This window comes from Triturus cristatus, chromosome 3_1 (assembly GCF_964204655.1).
Source record: "Triturus cristatus chromosome 3_1, aTriCri1.1, whole genome shotgun sequence".
In the NCBI taxonomy this organism is placed as follows: domain Eukaryota; kingdom Metazoa; phylum Chordata; class Amphibia; order Caudata; family Salamandridae; genus Triturus; species Triturus cristatus.
In genome coordinates, this window is record NC_140583.1 from 753,899,846 (window position 1) to 753,916,528 (window position 16,683).

Here is a 16,683-nt window from a genome sequence, read left to right on the forward strand (position 1 = left end):
TATGCATTGTAACATCATACATTCGCTTGGATCACCCGAATTGGTATAGTTAACCCCTACACACAAGGTACATTAGATGATTAACATACATCCCATTCACACAAAGTTCCCTGTCTTAGCTGGAACTGCAAATGACTACTCACAACAGCTCCTCAATTCTCCAACCCAATCGCTCTATCTTCTACACCTGTCTCTATCTTGGGATCTTAGGCCACTTCAGGACCTGCAACTCAAAATCTCAATCCTTGGGCCATGTCAGACCCGAAACCACATTCACTCAACTCCCCAAGACATCACACAATCAAACTATTCCCGCAATGCAATATTCTACACACATAATGTTACTATTCACTTCTCGTTCTGCCGCTGATCACGCCGCACCGTCAAACTCCTTCGGTCTCTGCTGGATTCCGTCATCCTTCATTATTTATCATTGGGATCTACTTCAGGCTTTTGAGGTTCTAGGTTCCACCTAAACGAAACATTTTCCCCTTACTTCATGTGGAAACCATCCTACTCTGCTACCAACTGAAAGGGCTGTTTCCTATTTATTCTAGAACTTGTCTAGGGACACACTTCGATGGGTCTTATAAGAATTTTAAGCAGCATGAGAGTGTAATGGGGAGAAAATCATTAATGCACAGTTAATGTAGAAATAACTCTTCTGAATACATAATAACCAAAGGACCACTAAGTAAGGTTAGTTAGGTTTATTACAAAGCCAAAAATAATTCAATATAGACACACCTTAACACGAGGGTATAGAAATACAATGGAAACAGCATAAAGCCAAATCTACGCACTCAGTTCAGACGGTGCAGCATGAACAAAACCATTAGTTAGAGAAAAAGAATACAGATAATCAAAAAGCAAGAGTCCAAATTTCTCTGCATCGAAGTTTGGTGAACGGAGAGCATTTAAATCTATCCCTACTCTATCGCTAAAAATGGCATCCCTATGTTAATGAGTAAGCATTCCAAATCAGGAGGAAAGTTGTCAGTCTTGGAGCCTTCCTAAGAAGTCTCTCGACTGTTAAGATGGGTCAAGCAGCAGGAGATGCTCCCTCTCCAAAGGCAAAAGACATGTGGGCCCCTTTTCCTAATTCCAACAACCAGTTATCCACAAGCCGATTTCCCATGATGCACCTCATACACGTAATCCACAATGGGTATAGTCATGTGCATTCTTTTCCACAATGTTCTCCATGTAAATTCTTTGCAACAATTCATCCTTGATTCCCGTCGTTTCTCCTGAGTGAAACCGACTTCTTTAACTGTAATTTCTCTCCTTTCCTAGCTGCTAAAACAAAGACATTAATTTTGCCTACGAGAATGCTGCTCCACCTGTAATGCAAATCGTAAGAAAGAACAGCTTCCACAGTGCACATGAAATTCAGAACATTAATGCTAAAGCAAGAGTTGTCAGGGGTTTGCATTTCAGGCCTACATCTTTGGCTAACATAAGAACGTATCACTTAACCTTAACGAGTTTGCATAAGTAATTTACATTTCAACTAACACATTTACCTAATTATGTAAGGTATTATTATCAAACACCTTTAGTACATGAATAGTATCAAACTTCATAACACAGTTTCTTCATATTAATATTTTCTGCTAGTTATAGTTATTTCCTATGGTACATCCTCCTACTACTTCAGTAAACTAACATATGTCAGGTAGATACATTAATGCTGTTCACAATTCTATTACTCACATTTACACAAAACTGGATTATATGTGGGTGTGCTCTACCCGTGTTTATGATCAGGGCCAGACTGGCTGCAGCGGGCACTCTGCATTTTCCCGGTGGGCTGGAAGGTTGGGGGCTAGGTTTGGACCCCTGGGGGCCAGTTTTGTTACAGGGGGCCAGCTTTGCAGCAGTGCTGCAATATCGGCGGCCTGTAACAAAAGTGGCAGTAGGCGTGGTGCTTCCCACTCGCACCCCCCGAACCCCTTCCCGCCCCCGAGCCAGTCGAGCTCCCAGTCTGGCCTTGTTTATGATGCACCCCTACAAAATTGAAATGAGACTTCTATTCCATCAGTTGGAAGAGGAGAGATGTGAAAAGATAAGAGGAGAGGAATAATGGAGAGAGAAGGAAGAAGGATGAGTCTGGCTTTAGTGTGCCTTTGGGCAGTTGATGGTTAAAGACAGAGCGTTTGATAATTCTTCTTTGTGAGTGAAGTTGCCCTGAAGACAGTTTTTGGTATTTACAGAGCCTGACCCACAAAGGTAAAGTTACACCTTTGTGTAAGTTCTGCATTTTTTGGGGTGTTCGCAAACTCTGAGTTTAAATTTGCTTATAGTAAATTTATGACTGCGGAGACTCTGCAGTCAGGGCTGAGAACTCCACACATAAAAAGGTAGGACAAGGAGAATAGTTTGTCAGTGAAACCAGTAAGATTTCAGAGGACACCAGCAAAAGTGTTTCAAGGAGAACTGGATCATCATTTAAAGGTTCTTGAAACTCAGAAACAAAGTGTCATTTTTCATTTGTAGCGAATACCAGACAAGTACAGTTTGGCATATTTTCAGTTGATTGTGTCATGCTCTAAATAAATAAGCCTTTTTATATGAAAGAATCTATTATTGTGACTGTGAAAAACTAGTTGAGGCTAACCTACAACAACAAAACATTGCAAGGAACTATCAGTCAATGTCTTGACATAGTTTATAAACCCTAATATGGCTCTGATAAGTTTTGTCATCTGGGTGACTATTTTTGGAAACCACACTGCCATCACAGAAACCTTGGCCTGTAGTAACAATCAAAGAGAGAGTAATGAGAAAGAGTGGGAAAAGTTAGAGGGATAGAACTAGGTCCGCAAGCCTCCTTGCAAAGGGGGAAAAACACTTCTTGTCTCTTGTTGCCCTCAAACACCCCGAGGGATGTCATGCTTCATCATTGGGCAGTTGCTCCTCGTCGGGCCGGTGCTGCAATGCCCTACAGGTCCCCCAAAGGGTCACTTTGGTGGAGATCTTTTTAAGAAAAGGGCTGTGTGATGAATGTGGGTATGTGGAGAGTATCCTAAGTGCACAGTGAAGGTGGTGGTAAGATAAAAATAAATTGTTCACTATTTATCACTGGTCCTGATGAAGTGCATGGGATCGTTATGACCATCTGAGCGTGAAACATGTTGACCTGACCACCTTTTTTTAGTTACCCAGGGTACATTATTACCCGTAGTCGTAACTCACAACCTCCTGGTTTTTTAATATGACAAGGGTGCCTGCACTATGAAAGACTAACCTTTCCGGTACCCCTTAGTCATTTTTATCTTACCACCACCTTCACTGTGCACTTAGGACCCTCTCCACATACCCGCATTCATCACCCGGCCGTTCTCTTAAAAAGATCTCTGCCAAAGTGACCCTTCGGGGGACATGTAGGGCATTGCAGCGCTGGCCCGACGAGGAGCAACTGCTCGATGATGAAGCATGAAATCCCTCAGGGTGTGTGAGGGCAACAAGAGACAAGAAGTGTCTTTACCCCCTTCACAAAGAGGGTCCCGGACCTAGTTCTATCCCTCTTACATTTCCCACTCTTTCTCATTACTCTCTCTTCAAGGTGAGCGTGACTCTCTAGCACCCACACCGACGGAACAGTGACCCTCCCTCTTTGGATATAGCATTTGACATTGAAGCACGGACACTGGGCCATAAATAGCTCCTGGTCCCCCCTCTTCTTTTTGATACTGAAGTAACAATCACCAACAAAAAGCAAATTTCCAAAAGCAATACGAAACCTCCAAAATGAAAATTCCTGGTTGCTGAAGCAGTACTTGCGTATGGATCTTCAGGACTGGAGTTATCAGAATGCAGTTGCTGTTTTAGAGATTACAAGGTGTCGTGTCAGGACTGGAGCTTGAAGGAATAAAGCATTGAGTACTACACCTTTCAGAACTAAAGCCAAATAAACTTAGAGCACACACAATTGGATCATCTAGGATGGAGTTCAAAGGCTGAAGCTTGCGCATTTGCCAAACCCCTGCTGGTGTCCAAACCCATGTGAGCACACATGGCTAAATGAAAGGGGTGCCATATTATGTGAGGCAGAGCTACTGAAAGGGTCATAACACTAAAATAAACAAGCATTGGCAAATCAATAAGTATGATGTCATCGGCCAGCTCTTGTTTTGTTTTTCATGCTTTTTTTAAACTTTATTCTTTGGGAAGCTGATGGGAGTTTGTAAATCTAAAAAAAAAACCATTGACTCAAGGCAAAATATTTTTGGGTCTCAAAAAGCCCACATTACTGCTAGTACACACTGGGCCTGAAGTGAGCTACATTGTGTTTGGATCTGCTCCTTGTGAAAGGACAGCATGCTGTAACTCATAGTGAAAATTAGTCAACGGTAGAAGTTGGGTGCTGCTTTACCCCTTGACACATGCTCAAGTGGGTTGGAGAAAAATGTGAATGACACAACCACAGGCAAATGGAAGAAGTGTGGCTGAACACCTCTATAAATAACTATGTCATCCACATAATTTTGCTAACACAGACCTAAAAAGGTGAATCATTGAGCCATTGGCTGCCAGCCTCTTGACTTTGAGGAAGAAAAAATTAAACATAGCAGGAAAGAAGGCAAGAAAGGAAGAAAGAAGGAAGGCAAAAAAGAAGGAAAGAAGGAAGGCAAAAAATAAGGAAGGCTAAAGAGATGAAAAGGAAGAAGGCAAGAAAGAAAGACGGAAGGTGAGCAAGAAGAAAAGAAAAAACTAAGGCAAGAAAGAAGTAGAGAACGAACGCAAGAAATGAAGAATGAAGGATAGGAAGACCGACAGAAAGAAGAAAGGAAAGAAAGAAGGATAAAACGACAGACAGCAAGAAAGAAGGGAAGGAGAAATGAAAACAAGAATTAAGGAAAGAAGGAATGACCGCTGGAAAGAAAGAAAGAGAGAAAGAAAGAGGGAAATTACAAAAAAAAAAAGTCGGCAAGAAAGAAGGAAAGAAAGAGAGTAGGAAGGAAAATAGAGAATAAGGAAAGCCAGACAGTAGGAATGAAATCAAAAAGGACAGAATGAAAGCAGAAAGTAGGAAAGAAGAAATTAATGCAAGAAAGAAGGAATTAAAGCAAAAAAAAGAAGGAAGGAAGAAGAGAAAGAAGATGACAGAGAAAGGAAGGAAAGGAAAAAAGAAGGCAAGATAGTAAGAAACTAAGAAAGAAGGAATGAAAGGAAAACTAAGCAACAAAGGAAGTGAATAAAAGAAAGTAAGAAAAAAGAAAGAAATGAAAGCATAATTGAAAGCAAAAAAAGGAAACAGCATGAAAAAATGAAAGAAAAAAGGAAAGGAAGAAAGAAAAAATGAAAGAAAAAAGGTAAGCAAGAAAGAAGGAAAGAAGAAAGGAAAGAAAAAAGAAAGAAAGATTGAAGAATTAAAGTAAAAAGGAAAGACGGAATAAGAGAATGAAAGGAAAGGAAGTAGGAATGAAAGAAAGAAAGCAAGAAAGAAAACAAGAAAGAAAGAAAGAAAGAAAGAAAGAAAGAAAGAAAGAAAGAAAGAAAGAAAGAAAAAAGGAAAGGAGGCATAGTTCCATAATTAATTCGGCCTCTTACCATCAGGCCTCACAATAGATAAAAATAAATCAGCAATAATTAACTGATACCTTTCATCCTTATTTTTTAATCCCCTATACATTTCATCCTTAGATACCAATTGCGAGCATTACGCCATTAATATATTTTAACAGCTCACGCTTGAGATGAAATTAAGTCTTCAAAGATAACCAATCTCTACAGCCAGAATTCTTGGCAGCACAGTCTGTCCAAGGGGGGCAATCTGAGTCTTCAATTTCCGGGCTTTCTCCCCCTTTGAGGTGTACAAACCTTTCTGCATATTATACACATTAATTATCTGGAAAAAACATTGATCTTTCCAAACAGTTGCTATTAATAGATGTACCACCAACACAGATATAAACATGAAATACAACTCCCTGCATCAGCCATGAGAGAGGAATGTATCCCACATAACATCGAAGATTAACTTAAATAAACCTTATTTTTAAACATCTTATACCAGTATTCCTTGATAACCTCTCTAATGGAATCAGCTTAACGCAGTCATGAACATATGACCCAACTCAACAGGGTCAGTCCCGCATCAAAGGCAGTTACCATCTACCCTTGGACCCCAACTCAATAACTTGGCAGGAGTATAATATAGTCGAAATATTGTTCTACAGTGTTGGGCTTTCAGACTTGCAGTCAACAGCACTTTCATTGTGACCTCAATTGGGATCTGTAGATCGAAATCCTGAATTCCCAATTGCGCCGCCCACTTGTCCCCTTGTTGATCTAAATCATCATCTGCCATGTTATTTAAGAACGTATAGATCCATCCAATCTTAACAGCAGGGTATAACAATAGATCCATAAGAGGAATTTCTTCAGTGAGACCTGATCAACCGGGATCTTCGGAAAAATAATCTTATAATCTGTAAAAACTTAAAATTGAAGAAACAAGCCAAAATCCTGCTGCAAATCTGACAAAGAGCACAGATTACCTCGAAAATACAGATTGCCTATCTAGACTATTCCTACCTTTTCACAGTTCCTGAAAGTCCCATCATGAAAAATTGTTGGAAATAATGGAGACTGCCACAGTGGGGTGTAGCAATTAAATTTGGTAATCTTCATCACCCTGTGTGCCAAATGTTCCCCATTACCCCAATTACCTTATATTTCATCTTTTTATAATACTGGGCTCAATCTGCCTAAAAAAACACCCGGCTGTAGCTTCACCCAACACCACTTCATATATACTTGGAGGGTCGCTTGATGACTAATGTGGGCTAACTTGGACATCGGCTGTGAAATAAAATTCCCATATGGTGCAGCAACGAAGCCCAATAATATATCCTAAAAAAAAAGGCATGGCCCACCCTCCCTGATCTTTTGGGAGAACCATGTATTTCAGTGCTCATCTGACCCGTGAATATTGCCACATGAAGTTAGTACATTGATTTAAACTTTTTGAGCCATTGCCCATCCAGCTCCAAAGGAATAGTCCTAAACAGATACAAAAATGTAGGCAAAACCATCATTTTTAAAACATGACACCTGCCAACCAAGGTCAAATGTAATCTGTCAATCCTCCTTAAATCCTGACTGATCTTCCCAAGCAACAGCTCCATATTTAATATGTAAATGGAGTCCACTTGGGCTGTAATGTTCACTCCCAAATATGTGTCATTATCTACCGTACAAATGCCAACTAATTCAATATTGCTGGTACTAACCAACTGTGTTTTCCCCCTATTAATTTGGTATCCTAAGAGTACTCAAATCAAATCAAATCAAATCAAATCAAAGATAGCTTTATTCGGTATTTGACAAACACCATATAAGCAAACATTACAAAAATACGATTAAAACAACGTTATTTAAACATTTACATACTAAAAGGTGATTACTAAGAAGAAATACATATTCATTACCCTAGTCATTCAATTAATCTAATATTAAAAACCCTTTAAAAAATGTTTTTCTAGAAAGCGATTGATATATGTATCATTACATTTGCATGATAGAAGGGTCGAGGTAAATATGACATATTTATGTATTATATGGTGTTATTAGGCACAGAATAATACTTCTACAAACCCTCAACCTACTAATCGCTTCTCATAGACCCTCTACATTTTATAATAAACGACAGGAATTTTATCATCACTCCAATAGTACATTCGTCTTGAAGCAAATACAATCTGTGGAGGGCTGCTTTACAGCTTCTCAGGCCCCACAGTTTTAACAGAGGCAATAGATGTTTTTTCCTACCCCATTGGTAGTACTTGCAGAACAGTATGCAATGTATGTTAGACTGAGTGGCTATTCCGTCACACGGGCAATTAATCATTTTCACTGACCAATCATTCGGTGTAGGGAACGTTATTAACCTGAAGAAACAGTCTGTCCTCAGACGAGCCAACAGCATTCTATGGTAAGGGGAGATATTTGGCGCCAGATAAGGATGTAAACCATGTTCATGCAAAATCTGGCGGTGGGCTATAATGGTGGACTTATTCCCATCTAAATAATATCTCCTCTCCTCCAATAAGCCAAGACACGTCTCTTTTAGTGCTTTTTTGGGGATTTGGGCGCATGATATTGGGTCTGAAAAGAATTCTGGGTTGCCTATGGAGTTCAGGAATTTTTTAACGTAGGCTAGCCAAGGTTGTTTAGCGCCATTTCCTTGCTGCAGGCAATCCTGAATTACCTCCCTATTGAAGGTTGTGTCCTCGCATGTCCAGATCTTATGCCACAACATAACTGGCGCTATCTTTATAATGTCACTAATGTGAGATCTATCCAGTTCGTTGTGGCAGATAGTAGTAGATGTGGAACGCGGGACTCCTAAGAGGTACCTCAGGAAAGCATTCTCCACCCTTTGAATTTCGGAACTATCTGCAAGTCCCCAAATCCCCGCCCCATAAACAGCTGTGGACACACATTTAGCTGCATAGATCTTAAGTAGTGTGTCTACCGGTTTCCCGCCCTGTTTTTTAGCAAATTGCTTAACCGCCCCTATTGCGCGGGCAAAAGCCAGGTTTCGGGAGGTAACCGCTGCAGACCATGTCCCCCTATTATTAAAAATGATACCCAAGTAGGAAAAAGTTTTCGACATCGCTATCTTTGAATTATTAACAAAGGTTTTGCAGTCTGGTACTTTTTTTCTCATTGTGCATGACATCGTGAAAGTTTTTCCCACATTTATTATAAGGCCTCTAGAGCTCATGAAGGTTGCAAAGCCTGTTAGTGCCTTTTGGAGTCCCCGCTGAGTGCGGGCCATAATCACCGCATCATCAGCGTATAACAATAACGGGACTGCGAGTCCGTTTATCTTGGGGTAATCCACCTCCAGGTCATTCATCGAGTCTGCTACCTCGTTTATATACAAATTAAATAAAAACGGTGCAAGGATGCAACCCTGGCGAACGCCCTTTGCAATTGGGAATTTTCTGGTTTGCTCGCCGTTTTTGCCATATCTCACCGTAGCTTCTGCATCTCTGTAAAGTTCCTGGATAAAAGTTAGGATGTTTTTATCTATCCCCATATTAGTCAGGGTTTTCCACAGGGTTCCATGATCCAGACAATCGAAAGCCGAAGTTAAATCGACAAATGTCAGGAACAAGTTCCCTTTTTTTGATCCAATGTATTTGTTTATTATAAGGGACAGGTTTAAACCCTGCTCTATGGTTCCCACCCCCGACTTAAAACCATATTGAAATTTTGAGAGTATCCCATTAGTCTTGGACCAGGTTTGTAGTTTGGTTAGTAGCACCCTGCCAGCAACCTTCATTAAATTATCTAACAGAGAAATGGGGCGATAACATTTTGGGTCTTGTCTATCTCCTTTTTTAAATATTGGAATGACTATCGCTTCCTTCCATGTGTTGGGGAAACCTAATTTGGTGTAAGCATTTAGGACATTTGCCAGTAAGGGTGCCCAGAGATCTACATTCCCTTTAAATAGATCAATGGGTACACCGTCAGGCCCTGGAGCTTTTAGGCTTGCACTCTGAGAAATCGCTTGTTCCAGGTCTGCAGGGGTGAACATTACTTTTAATGGGAAATTTCCCTGTGGTTGTAAAAGGATCTCACTCCCCTCAGCCAACTCCTCTTGTGAGGTCAACATAAGTGAGTCTTTCTTGTAAAGCGCAGTAAAATGCTTGACCCAGACGTCTTCAGCTATGCCAATTTCCATGGAGTCTACCTTCCTATCTAGAAAAAAGGGGGCATTTACCTCTTTCCAGAAGGACGTATTATCCCTTAGTGCGCTTGCCTTTATCAAGGCTTCCCAAGCTGCATTTTTGAGTTCTTTCTTCCTTGTCAGGAGAGTCAGCTTGTAAGCTTGTCTAGCCTCCTTGACTTGTCTGCTATCCCTGGGTATAGTCTTTAAAGCCTGTAAAAGTGCTTTATGGGCACTTGTGCAGGCTCGGTTAAACCAGCCATATATTCTCGTTTCCTCCCTTGCCTTTAATTTTTTGGTTAGCTTAGCGTTTATTTCTGTTTTAATCTCATCGAATGCCTGTATTATTTGTTCTGGGTTAATGCTTAGTTCCAGGCAGGTGTTAAATTGACTAGTTTCTTTCTGTAATAGATCTTTCAGAAAGTTCATGGGTTCAATTTTTGCCCATTTAATGGCATAGCCATTTTTCCTGGCCAGTGCCACTGAACGGCCATGCAATATATCCGTGGTGCTTATTTTTTGCGTGCCCCGTTTCCCTAATTTAAGGGAAGTACTAATGGGAAAGTGGTCACTTATTGCTAGGCCCTCCGTTTCAAACCCGCCCACCCAACCTTGGTTCCTATTTGAAACCAGGATGAAGTCTATTACAGTACCTGCCCCATGACCAAAAAAGGTTGTTTGAAACACTACAGGTGGCTGGCAAAGTTCATTTGCAAAAGCCAAATCCCATTCATGCATGAATTGATTTAGCAGATTTCCCGCTAGGGAATGTTCAAAATGTGTGGTGGGATCCCCTTGTGAGTCAAAAATACCACAGTTTTTTGTTTGGCTATAGGGACATAGGTGACAATTAAAATCCCCTGCTATAAGTAAGCAGTCTGCCGCCTGGCCGCCATTGTTTAGCAGTGAATCCAGTTCCGCTATTAGAATTTTTACCTCTACTTTTGGCATATTATTATAAAGGTTTATCAGAAAAAAGGAGCGCCCGTTTAATTTAAAAGACAATCCTTGTAGTGAACTCCCTACACCTGCTTTTGGCCCATTTGCCTCATACATGTTCTGTTCTATGTTACAAAGGTTAGAGGTAAAAATACAAAGTCCCCCCAAGCCCCTGCCTCGGTTACCCTGGATCGAGGGAACGTAGAAAGTGCTAAAACCCTCTACTGATGTCTCATATGGGTCCCAACACTCCTGTAGGCAGACTATATCCTGCTTTTCCATAAAAGTTAGGAATAGCTGGTCACGCGCTTTTTTCGCAAGCCCAGCAATATTCCAGGAAGATATCTTAAGCAGACAAAACCCCTCAGTGATGGGGCAGGGTTCTTCCTGCCTAGGTTGTGAGACCATGCCCTCTTGCAAGGCTTCGATCTCATTATCGAGTTGGGTCTTAGTCCTATCTACTATACTCAGATATGGTTTTATGTTGATAATTTCAGTTATTGGCCCAGTTCCGTTCTCAGTCCGTGACCTGCTGGATTTTTCTGTTAACTGCTGGCTTAGCCGGTTTCCTCCACACGTGTCTTGCACTAGTATAATCTCTGACATCACGGGGTTAGTATTTTCTACTAGGGAAGGGACATCATGGATCTTATGTAGGGGAGCAGTGACTTCTAAAACCCCTGTGGTGACCTTTATTGGTCAATCGACCATGTCTAGACAGTCGAATCTGTTCCTCATGGGAACCCCCTCCCAGTAATCGAAATTTGGGTTGCCTCTACTATGGTACCAGGGGCGGGAATTCCAGCCTCTATTCCATCCATTATTATTGTTATTCCTATTTCTGTTTCTATTAGTGTACCCCACCTGTGTCCAGGGCCAATCCTGAGCATCCTCCCATCCAGTTCTGTTTTCATAATTCGGGGTATTTAACGGAGGATAAAAAAAGGAAAGGCGCTGTACATCCACCCCCCCCCTTTTTTCAAGTGCTGGCCAGGAAGAGATATAGTCAGCCATAGCAGGATCGTCACAGTTGACTATAACGCAGTCACCCTGTAAGCTTTTTTTAGTTTCCCCAATCCAAAACACTCTTCTAACTGAGTTGATTCTGCTATGATGCGATGGCTGTATAGGTCTATTTTGGCTAAGCCATTGCAGAACTTTGTTTCTCAGTGACCACTGGGGCTCATCCGCGCCCTCTGTTAGTTCTGAGACCCCTGTTAGGACAACAGTGAACGGGGTGGCCTCAGGTGGAAGATGGAATGGCCGTCTAGATCTAGATCCCGTCCTCTGTTTCCCCTGGGCTTGAGAGGGCTGAGATTTTTGGAGTTTTTGTGTATTCTCCTTTAGGTTTGCTAGCTGAGTATTTAGGGCTACTAAGGCTGGGGTGGGTTGTGCGTTATCACTAGTGGTGACGAGTTGGCCCTTTCCCTCTGCAGTTTGGGGTTTAGGAGTATTTTGTGGATTCTGTTTGACATTTTTAGTGGTCTGGATGTTCCCTTCTTTATCTGGTCCACAGGACTTTGGGCAAACAGCTGGTGTTGTAGATGGTTGAGTTGGTTTAGCCGATTTGGCCGGTTTACTTGGTTGTTTGGTCTTCCCCTCCCCCATGTCTAGGGTGCTAAGTGACTTCTGCATAAATGCAGGAGTATTTAGTTTGGCAAGTTGTTTTTCAATTACCCTTATGCTTTTCTCCAGGGGTTTCAGATGGTATTTTAACAGTTCCCCCATGCTGTTTGTGAGAAAATCGTGTAGTGTCACACATGAGGTACAGGGTTTTTGTATGCCCCCTACTGCACCTAGTGTATCTAGGTTCCCCAGTGGCGTGATGTTCCGTGGGGGCGTGTTTAGGATCACACTATTGGTTGGTGATGGTGTTTGCAACACTACGGTGTTGTTACTGTTTATGATCAGGTTGCTGGGAATCCCACCATTTGGTGGAGCTAATAAATGCACATTTGGGTTCGACCCCTTATTTAACCTCTTAGGTATGGCGCCCTCCCTGGCCCCCGTGGTGTTTGATTCTGTGACCATTTCATGATTATGTAGGGGTTGTAAAACTGGTGTTTTTTCCAGATCCTCCCTAGAATCAGAATCGGAACCTAGTGACAACTGTGTTGCTGACAAATCCACAGTGTTTGAAACTGTGTGAACTAGTGCACTTGTTGGATTCAGCAGGGGTATGATCGACCCCTTTTGTATAGGGGTTTGTGCTGAGGCCAGCGGGCCCATAGACGATCTTTTTCTGGCCATCTCCAATTCGTGAGACACCCGTCGATCTATCAATTGGATAGTATTGTCAATGGCTGCATTGGCCTTGTGTAGGAATAGGTCAAGTGGACCCGTTATATCGGTGGTTTTGTCTGTTTTTTTGCTTCTAGTGACTCTGGACATAATTAAGCGCTTTGCGTCACAGGGGCAATAACTTGTGGGTCGCGAGCAAAACTAGTGTCGCTGTTACAACTAGAATATGAGGTCCCACTAATTTATGACCACACAGAGCAGCAAGTGGACGGAGGGAAATGTAGACATGAAAACACAAATAAAAATACCATGGCCCAGTCCAGTCCTGCACAGTCTGTAACGGGCTGAAACGGGCCCGCCCTTGGCCCGGGCTTCGCCTCGCGCTTCTCCTCGCGCGCGTCCCGCGTTGCGTGAAGTATGGTTTAATTTAAAGGGGGGGTAAAAGGGCGTTACCGCCGGGGGAAGAGGCACCAGGTGGTGGAAGCAAAGGCTTCTGGTCCTCGCAGTCCCCCGGTGCAGGCAGCCAACTAGAGTGGGGTCTAGCGCACGCTGGGAGCTATTGGACACTCCGTCGATCAAGGAGGAGCTCCCACCAGCAGCGCGACCTCGAGAGGTTTCTCCAGGCAAGTTTGGCGCTAGTCCGCTTCCCAAACGTCCTTCAACGCGGCAGTAACTCGGATTTTGTGAGTGAGTACTCTAAACTCCTCAGCCAGTTTTCCCAAATCAAAAAGAGCTGTCTGAGGTTCAGGTGTTAATAACGCAATATCATCCACATAACCTAATATTTTAGTTTCATATCCATTCACTCTGATTGGTTGCACCTTTCGATTGTTATTATCTTTCTTTTTAAGGGATCGATATACAAAGCAAACAATATAGGGAAGCAGGGGAGCCCTGCCTTGTGCCCCGCAAGATTTGAATCCTTGTTTATTCTTGGCCCCTAATTTGAAGTTGAGCATAGGGACAATAATACAAAGCCGTCAGACCCTTCACCGTTCCAAGCCTAAATCCCTTCTGCTCAAGAACCCTTCAGAGGTACCCCCAGGCCACTTAATCAAACGCTTTCTTGGCATCAAGAAGAACTATGGCCAAAATGGATACCTATGTTTGCAGTTATATCAAAGAAAGCTATAGCACACCATACGTGATCTGCTATACTCCGACCTGGAATGAACCCATGCTGCCACGGTGAGATTAACCGTCCAATAACCTTCCCCAGACGTGCCACTAAAATCTTTGAATGTATCTTAGAATTCACATTAATCAGAGAAATTGGTCTGCACGACCCTGGTTTCTATGCGGGTTTTTACTTTGTTCCTAAAAAAAATAATATTAGTCCCTTGCTAGGAGCTAGGTTGAGCTCCTTCTAGTTGAAGCTCTCAGACCAAGTCCAGCAAGGCAAGAACGGAAACTGGAATAAACGTTCTATAGAATTCAAATGGAATTTTATTTGGTCCTGCCGCTTTACCTGGGGCCAATGCCTTTAAGGCTTCCCCTACCGCCTCTATTGTGATATAAGAGTATAATATCTCTGCTTCCCTGTCTTTTAAGATATCGTTTCCCCCTCCCAAAAAATCATCTATTTGCCCCTTTGAGGGATATGTATCTTCGGTAAACAGATTTGGATAATATTCCTCCACGATCTTCACTATACCATCCGCTGTAGTAATCCCTACCCCATCACTCCCTTCAATCACTTCAATTACTCGCTCCACCTCGTGCTGTCAAGTATGGACAGCTAGAATCTTCCCAACCGACTTGCTATAGTCATATGCTTCAGATTTATAAGCCTGGAATTTCTTTGAAAGAAATCTTGAATAACGGCTGTTGATAATAGACTTATTATAACAATTGCCTGCTGAATCTCAAGCCCATCTTGTCCTGCCTGTATAAAGCCCATATGCTGCATTTCTAGAGATGTCTGCTCCACGATTCATTCCATGATCTCTTTCTCCTGCAGGTATGAGCAACAAAGCTAATTGTCTCACCTCTCACAGCAGCCTTTAGTGAATCCCATACCACACCTTTAGTAGCACTATTCCTATTAATATTCATAAACTCCACCATTCACTTCCTCATATACTCTACATAATTCTCATCTAAAATTAATTTGCCGATGCACTTACCCTTGTCTAGTGGTGTGAGCTCCAGCACTAAAGGGATATGATCAGAAAAAACGTTTGGTAGCCTTCCAATGCAGCCTTTAGTGAATCCCATACCACACCTTTAGTAGCACTATTCCTATTAATATTCATAAACTCCACTATTCACTTCCTCATATACTCTACATAATTCTCATCTAAAAGCAATTTGCCGATGCACTTACCCTTATCTAGTCGTGTGAGCTCCAGCACTAAATGGACATGATCAGAAAAAACGTTTGGTAGCCTTCTAATGGTTGTTTTAGCCACAAACTACTCAGACAACAAAAAATAGTCCAAACTGACATATTTCTGATGAAGGAACGAGAAAAAAACATAAACAGGGTTAAAGGGGTTCTTTCCTCACCAGATGTCTATTAATCCATGGCTTTCCTTCAGTTGAATTAATGATCTAATTACCTGTGGCTTCCTCTCCAGATATCTAGTTATTCTCTGACCCTGCATGCCCGCTTCCAGGTTGCTATCAAATTCCCCGCAGACTATAAGTGGGATTGGCCACCCAGCAAGCTCAACTGTCAGATCCTCCCATATTCTATTCTCATCAAAAACCAAGCATAGATCGGGCATACAGTGAATCTAGACTCCATCACCTGGCATTCAACAATTGCCCATTGGTCAAGTGTGTCCACCAACTTTTGGACACAGTCGAACCTCTCTTACTAATATTGCTACCCCCCCCCAGTAGTAAAACTTTGAGAGGTGCATGCTGCCAGGGAATATCTCATAATCTGAAATAAGGCCCTCTTTGCCCAGGGAATATGGGTATCCTGCTCACAGATTATATCCGATCACCAAACTCTAAGTATTTCTGCCACTTTTAACCTTTTATTTCTATCATTTAGCCCTGAACTATGCATATTCTTCGGTTATGCTCAATAAAAATTAAAAAAAGAAAAAAGAAAGGAAAGAAGGCAATAAAAAAAGCAAATTCACACAGGGATCATGCTGGGCATCATGGTGGATCTGCAGTGTCACAGAAAAAATAATTTTATTTTAACTTCACCCCAAAAGGCCCAGGGGGTCAGGGTGTCCCTGCCCCTCTCCTTTTTAATATGTTTTTTCTTCTTTGCTAGGACACAGTGTCCGACTCCCCGAGTATTAAAATTGTAGGGGCAGCTTTTTCTTCATGTATTTACCACCCAATCAGATTCCATTGTGTGAGCTTCCATTACTGTTAATCATCACAAATCCTCCGCAAAGGCACAGTGGTGTGAAATATACAAAAATTCTGAACCTTTTTGTCTCAAAACCTACTGAACAGATTTACACCAAACCACAAAAAAGCACGGTTTCTGAGTCTGGATCTATTTGTTCCGATAGTTTTTCTGAATCGCTGTTCAATGTTTCGGAAAATTGCATGGAGGAAATGCATTTTGGGACCCCCCGTTTTTCTCAGCCCCACTTGATGGATCACCCTGAAACATTTCAGGAAGTAGCTGAAGTGGATGAACCTTTGTTTGGAAAAGTTTCATGAAGCTTTGTTAACCCCTTCGCTGCGGCGCGAATTCCGCCGCAGGGCTGGGGGGGTTTGGGGGGTTTGCGGCGCCGCTATGCTCATGACGGAACCACGCCGTCATGAGTCACGGGCGAGCTGTGCTCATGACAGAGTGGTTCCGTCATGACTCCACCCACTTGCGCTAATCGCCCGCA

General features: G+C 42.2%; 1 long non-coding RNA gene across 1 annotated transcript; it reads left to right on the plus strand.

Annotated features, from left to right (window-relative positions):
- Positions 1–1,853: 1,853 nt before the first annotated feature.
- On the plus strand, positions 1,854–15,935 carry LOC146860920 (uncharacterized). Its single transcript, XR_014978895.1, has 3 exons — positions 1,854–7,279; positions 13,564–14,877; positions 15,008–15,935. It is a non-coding gene; the product is annotated as an uncharacterized LOC146860920 (long non-coding RNA).
- The last annotated feature ends 748 nt before the right edge of the window (positions 15,936–16,683 follow it).